This window comes from Physella acuta, unplaced genomic scaffold (genome assembly GCF_028476545.2).
Source record: "Physella acuta isolate Inbredline_101_S28 unplaced genomic scaffold, ASM2847654v3 ptg000494l, whole genome shotgun sequence".
In the NCBI taxonomy this organism is placed as follows: domain Eukaryota; kingdom Metazoa; phylum Mollusca; class Gastropoda; family Physidae; genus Physella; species Physella acuta.
Window position 1 is genome coordinate 303318 of NW_026732013.1, and position 6772 is coordinate 310089.

Consider the following 6772-nt stretch of genomic DNA (forward strand, 5'->3'; position numbering starts at 1 on the left):
TTTGGTTTGGGCTTTCTTTAATATCCCCTTTTGGTACTGAATACATAAGGATATATGCATATATACTTTTTTTTTAAAGAAAAGATTTTAGCAAGTATCGATTTTTATTTCACTTGAAAAGGTAATTCGGGCGGCTGACGAACATAAAATACTTGGTTATTATGGCCAATTACATGCAATCATTTACAAGGGTGATAGGACATAATGAGTAGAAGGATGGATGGAAAACGCGGTCACTCTAATACAAGCAGCTAGCGAGGAACTCTTGCGTAAGAGAGTAGCATCAATTTACGGACAAAGTAGGTTAGTGCTTGGTGATAATATAGCACTAAATGTCTAGAATGGTAGGCAATACTATGTGGTCGCGTCATTGGGATGTTGTTTTATTAGTTCTAGATTATCTATAGCGTGTTACTGCTCGCGGAAGTGTTTTTAAAGAACTATGCACAATTTCTGTATTAACATGTTTTTCTAATTCCAACCAGCAATGCTCTGCAGGGGCGGAACTACAGTGCCGCCAGACCCCGCAATGCGGGGGGGCCCACGACTTTTAGGGGCCCAATTCCGACCAAAAAAAAACAATAAATTTTCTTTTCATAAATAATCTTTTTCGTGCATCTTGATAGCGGTTTTGTAAAAAACAAACAGGTCTACTATAGCAGTGATTGTTCTACAGTAACTAACACACACTGTTGCGTAGAAAAAATATAAAATCCACAAGAGCTGTATTTTGAAAGATAGGCAAAGACTACTTCCATGATTTACTGCCCTCCTTTATAATAGGGGTGCCCATAAAGCTCATTTAAATAGTTTTGTTTTAGAGAGCGATTTAATCTCTTAATTATTATATAAATAAGGCATACTAAAGAATCATATAGCTATAAAAATGAATGTATTAAAAACTGATAATATACATACGAAAAATCATAAAAATAAACATAACGCGAGAAACCATTGCACAAATCAAGCTTACGTGTTTATATAATTTTGACCATCATATCAATTTTAAAGCAAATATTTTCACAATTCTCGGTAAGCATGAAAATATAATACAAAAATTTGTAAAAAATGATTATTGCGGGCCCGAAATGAGTTCGGACTTATTGTTGTCTGGTTCGTTATCTCAGAGTGGTTATACATTGCAATGAAATAGATAAAAATACTCAGGTAATAGACTATTTGAAATTTAGATATATATATAGCTTTTGATAGCTTGCCCGAAGTTCTCGAGTTCGGATATATATATATATATATATATATATATATATATATATATATATATATATATATATATATATATATATATATATATATATATATATATATATATATATATATATATATATATATATATATATATACATATAGGGGGGGCCCAAAAAAAATTTTTTGCGGGGGAGCCTTTTTTTTCTAGTTCCGCCACTGATGCTCTGTCGTTGTTTTTTTTTTTTAAATAACTTTTTGAGGACAAGCAAGTTTGTATCTTTATTTCACCATTCTCCGAATGACAAATTTCTCTGAGCCTGCGCGAACGGCAAGTTTTTTCTCCACACTTAAAACTGCATGTCTTTCTGGCTGTCACCAGTTAAAAAGTAACAAGTTCCTTATTTTCACCCAGAAAACGCCAAGTTCCCCTTCCAATGCAGTGTTTCTTCCAGACTTTTTTCTCCGGGGGGGGGGGGGGGGCTGGGGGCACTTGAAATTTTCGGGGGGGGGGGGGGTTAACTGTTAAAAGTATATATTTTCTATATAAATTTCATTTCGTTCAGGGAGGGGTAGACTCCCCCCCCCCCCCCACCCGCCCCGAAGAGATGCCTGGAAGAAACTCTGTTCCAATGCCAATGTCTTTAGTTTTAGCAGTTATTCACTAGCGCATAAAAGCCAATAAAATAGTCTAGCCCCCAGCAGTAAAAGTTATTCCCTAAGCTTTATTCCCCGTGTTATCGTGGAGATCTAGCCTTGTATCGGCGAGCGTTAGGAATGTGAACTTGTCGCTTGTGGAAAGCTAACCCGGCAGTGGGGATTGTTATGGTCCACTGACTTTCTCTCGTTCCGCTCTGTTCTCGTCTCGCTATTGGTCACGTACATGCACATTGTGGAACTGTAACATTGAATTGTTTTAAAGCGCAAGTAATTAATTGTCGAGTTAATTAAACATTTGGCCAGCTTGACTTCTAGTTGACAGGGTAACCTGAAATATAGACCCTGGTCATGATTAATGTTGACTCTTAAGTGATATTGATTGTTGACATCTAGTAGCCTTGGCATATATACTTGACATCTAGTGACTTGACATATATTATTCACATCTGGTAGACTTGACATAACTGGCATCTGGTAGACTTGACATAACTGGCATCTGGTTGACTTGACAATGATACTTGACATTCAATTGAAATATAACTGGTCTTATAACCGTGTAGGTTTTCCCCGGCCATTTGTATTTTGGCTGGTTTTTTTTTTTTACATTTACAAGCCCCGCCTGACCGCCCGTAACTGATCTCCGACCACCACCCCACCCCCACCCACACATACAGCTTATCTGTTTCTATGTCGCCCCGCCGTTCATCGTGTCTTTCCGTTCCAGTCTAATACCCAGACATCGCTACTGGCCTCAAGGTCTCGCCATGTCTCACCAGGCTGTGCCTCAAGGTCTCGCCAGGTTTCACCAGGCTGTGCCAGTCTTCTGGGCTATTAAATATTTACACTGCATAACTAAATAAATACTGCATGGGAGGCTGTGGGGGGGGGGAGGCTGTGGGGGGGGGGAGTGGGGTTGTGTTGTCCGTATCTACATAAACATTGCACTGGTATTGTGGCAGTGTTGGTATAAGTCTGGTATTGTGGCAGTGTTGGTATAAGTCTGGTATTGTGGCAGTGTTGGTATAAGTCTGGTATTGTGGCAGTGTTGGTATAAGCATCTGGTATTGTGGCAGTGTTGGTATAAGCATCTGGTATTGTGGTAGTGTTGGTATAGCATCTGGTATTGTGGCAGTGTTGGTATAGCATCTGGTATTGTGGCAGTGTTGGTATAAGCATCTGGTATTGTGGCAGTGTTGGTATAAGCATCTGGTATTGTGGCAGTGTTGGTATAAGCATCTGGTATTGTGGTAGTGTTGGTATAGCATCTGGTATTGTGGCAGTGTTGGTATAGCATCTGGTATTGTGGCAGTGTTGGTATAAGCATCTGGTATTGTGGCAGTGTTGGTATAAGCATCTGGTATTGTGGCAGTGTTGGTATAAGCATCTGGTATTGTGGCAGTGTTGGTATAAGCATCTGGTATTGTGGCAGTGTTGGTATAAGCATCTGGTATTGTGGCAGTGTTGGTATAAGCATCTTGTATTGTGGCAGTGTTGGTATAAGCATCTGGTATTGTGGCAGTGTTGGTATAAGCATCTGGTATTGTGGCAGTGTTGGTATAAGCATCTGGTATTGTGGCAGTGTTGGTATAAGCATCTGGTATTGTGGCAGTGTTGGTATAAGCATCTGGTATTTTGGCAGTATTGACATAAGCCTCTGCTATTATGGTAGTGTTGGTATATGCATCTGGTATTGTGGCAGTGTTGGTATAAGCATCTGGTATTGTGGCAGTGGTGGTATAAGCATCTGGTATTATAACAAAGTTAGTGTTGACAAACTTAGCAACGGCTTTGTTGTATTGTGTTTCCAAGTGCCAATGTTGACGCCGACACGCATGGAGAAGCAGAACTAGCGAGCCCAGCCGTTTAAAACCTACCAGCTCTGGGTATCTGCTGTCAAGACCTGGTTTAGAGTAACCAATGGGGGCAAGAATACCTTATTTACATATACAGGAGGTGGGGGGGGTGGAAGAGGTCAAGGAAAAATTCTTCGTGTTCTGACTTGTCTCACAAAAATGTGTGCCCAGTTATAAAACGACGGCACACACCCTTGCCCAGTGAAACAACTGCGGCTATAACTAAAACATACACACATTCGTCTGACAAATCGCCAACATGCTAATCGAAAGTAAGTTTTGCTAGATCTTTGTCTTCACATTTTATTGAAGATCAGTCTGTCAGTCACGGTTGAGCGATTCAGTCAGCGTATCTGTGTGTGTCCTTGTTTGTGTGTGTGTATGTGTTTGTGTTCACGCTTGGGCCGACAGTGCCATGGATACCACCACAACAACTTGTGCCAGAAAAAAAACCATTCTATTTAGATCTAGTATTGTGTGCGGTCCTGTGGTGGCGAGTCAAGTATTTTACTAACAAGAAATGAATGAAACACATGTATGAGCAGCTAAAAATAAAGGGTGAAAGTTGCTAATGTTAAGACTTGGTAGAGTTAATTTAGGGCTTGGCGGGGCTAGTTCTAGGGCTTGGTAGAGCCAGTTTTTGGGGTTGGTGGGGGCTACATTTTGGGCTCGGTGGGGCTAATTTTAGGGCTTGTGTGGTTAATTTTAGGGCTTGGTTGAGTCAGGTTTTGGGGTTGGTGGGGGCTTATTTTAGGGCTTGGTTGAGCTAATTTTACGGCTTGAGTGGGGCTAATTTTAGGGCTTGGTGGGGCTAATTTTTGAGCTGACTTAGTTGTACTGACCTGACAAATAATCCCCAGTATTTAGTTCCATGTCAGTGATAACTCCTCCTTCCTCCTCCCCTCCCCCTCGTTTAACAATTGGTCACGGTCTGGTTTCACAGACCGCAGCAGACGAAGGGGCGATCGATCTCCAAAGAGAAGCAATCGATCAACCGTTGAGCAGCAATCAATAGATCGTCAGCATACAATACTGTAGTTATTGTTATTGGATTCAATCGTGTTTGATTCGGGGCTGGGTAAGCCGGGCTTATAGGAGGGCAAATAGGGCTCTGGTTAGTCAGCAAATAGGGCTCTGGTTTAGTGGGCAACTGGGCTCTGGTTTAGTGAGCAAATGGAGCTATGGTTTAGTGGGCAACTGGGCTCTGGTTTAGTGAGCAAATGGGGCTCTGGTTTAGTGAGCAAATGGGGCTCTGGTTTAGTGGGCAACTAGGCTATGGTTTAGTGAGCAAATAGGGCTCTGGTTTAGTGAGCAATAGGGCTCTGGTTTAGTGGGCAAATGGGGCTCTGGTTTAGTGAGCAAATGGGGCTCTGGTTTAGTGAGCAAATGGGGCTCTGGTTTAGTGAGCTAATGGGGCTATGGTTTAGTGGGCAAATGGGGCTCTGGTTTAGTGGGAAAACTAGGGGCTGGATTGGGGGGGGGCAAAAATTGCTGCATTAATGAACAAATTAGGGAATATATTATTGTAATAATTGGGGGCTGAATTAATGGGAAAACTGGATTATTGAAAAATTAGTGACTGGATTAGTGGACAGATTATAGATTGGATTAATGGAAAAACTAGGGACTTGATTAGTAAGCGAACTATGTGCTGGATTTGTGAGAAATTAGAGGATGGATCTGTGGGCAAATTGGAAAATGGACTAGTGGTCAAATTATGGCATGGATTATGGACTGGATTAGTGGACACATTATGGACTGGATCAGTAACTTATGTTGTACGATGGTTGACATTGTGTCTTTACTAACACAGTAAATATATTGGAACACTTGTTCTATATTGTTTAAAGCGGGTGTATTGTGTGGGGTGGGGTGTGATGAAACACGACATGTTTGGTACGTGTCCTAACGCCTGTACACGAGACTTGACAAGAGCTCACCATTGACTTGACCTGTGTGTGCAGAAAACAAAGTGCGTGTTGCTACACGATTCAACCAGACGGGGTCAATGGTTTACCTTGGTCGCTCGGTCGGTATTCAACCGTTAAACGTGTTCACGGGAGCTTTTCAAGTCCCGCTGAGTTCACGTAGGTCAACGAGGCTTTGACACACCTCCCTGTGGATCATTGGATACACAATCCACCTCACTAGCTACATGATCCACTCTAAACTGTTGCAATAAGATCAATAATGATAGCATGCAATTTTGGACTTTTCCCTTAAACCCACCCAATCTTCCCACGTTGTCACAAAAACCTTGTCTAAATGTCCAAAATTGTCCAAAAAATTGTCCATATAATTTACCACGTGTTTTGTTTAAGAATACATTTTGTGTTTTGATTTTTTTAAATCGTGGTAAATCTTTGCAGTCGTAAGAAAAATTACTTCGTTAAGAGCCATCTATAATTTCTCTTTAAAATAACACTATTTATTAAGCTTAGAGATTCAGATTGTCTACAATCACTGTCTGCGTATCAGATTTCAGCGTGTCGAAGATCGATAAAATCGATCATCTTAGATCAATATTTATTGATTGTGTGGATAAATGAGTACACAGAGATCGTGCATACAATACAAAGCATCATTTACCCGCCCCTACCCCATGTGATTTTGTAAAACATTTCCCTAGACCCGCACCCCTGATGTTACATAATTCCATGAACCCCCATCTCCCATTCCCACACACACATTATACATTTATCGACCAATATAAAGTTCGTACTAAAACTTTTTCTTAAATATCGCAATCAAATAATTGGAGGTTCGAAACAAAAGTATTGAGTTCTTTACTTCATATCGCGTACGTGTTAGTAATGTGTAGGTTTGTGTATCGGGTCGGTGTTGGTATCGTGTAAGTAGTGTTTATCGAGTATTGTTGGTATCGTGTAGCTAGTGTTTATCGAGCAAGAGTGTGTATCGTGTAGGTGTTGGTATCGTGCAGGTTGTGTGTATCGAGTATTGTTGGTATGGTGTAGGTTATGTATATTGAGATATTAGTATCGTGTAGGTTGTGTATATTGAGGTATTAGTATCGTGTAGGTTGTGTATATTGAGGT